The sequence below is a fragment of the Penaeus monodon genome, chromosome 24 (assembly GCF_015228065.2).
Source record: "Penaeus monodon isolate SGIC_2016 chromosome 24, NSTDA_Pmon_1, whole genome shotgun sequence".
NCBI lineage: Eukaryota > Metazoa > Arthropoda > Malacostraca > Decapoda > Penaeidae > Penaeus > Penaeus monodon.
The window spans coordinates 37866223-37867048 of record NC_051409.1 but is presented as its reverse complement, the minus strand read 5'-3'; positions in this window follow the sequence as shown (position 1 = coordinate 37867048).

The window sequence follows — 826 nt, the reverse complement described above, 5'->3', positions numbered from 1 at the left end:
CCCTTACACCATCTCTCTTGTACTCCCGTTTCCTCTCGTCCTATGCCTTCTTCCTTACACCCACCATCATCCCCTCTCCCCTTCCCCCTCACCCACCCATCCCCATCCTTGTCCTCTCACCTTCTAATATCCTTCCCTCCGTTATCTACCCCTTTCCTTCTCCCCTCTCCCCTCTCTTTCCTCTATTTCTTCTCCCTTACTCCCACCCCCTCCCCTTCCCCACACTTCTAACCCATCTCCTGTCCCCATTCCAAATCCATCCCCTCAGCCCCTACCCCCTCCTGCTTGTCCCTATCCCCCTCCCACTGTCCTTATCCCCCTCCCCTACCCACTCCCTCTCCCACTCCCACTTCTATCCCTCCTCCCTTCACTCCCCCATCCCCTCACCCCTTCCCCTCTTCTCGTCTGTTATTTGCCTTTTCTGGAATGAATCCTTGGACTTCCCCGCAACGAATACTTACGAATACAGGCGCAGCGTCAGTGCCAGGGTGCCAGGGTGCCAGTGCGTGCTTCTTGTGCCACGGACCAAAGCCGCAAAAGAGAGCTGACTGCGCAAAAGGAAGAACTTGGCAAAAAATAAGTGGGGAATAATGTGCATACAGGAGATTTGACTTCTCTATAAGCGCATACGCAGACAGGTTGACACACTTTATGCAGAGGCACAGACGCGTATACAAGATAAATATGCGTAGATAGATTTATAATTATAGAAACGGGTTCACCTATGTAAGGAGGGCGAGTGAAGACGGGATAGAAAAGCGTCACAAACTCAGAAGCAAAACGAATTCGGTACCAATATCGAGCCAACACTTTTCCTTATAGCAAC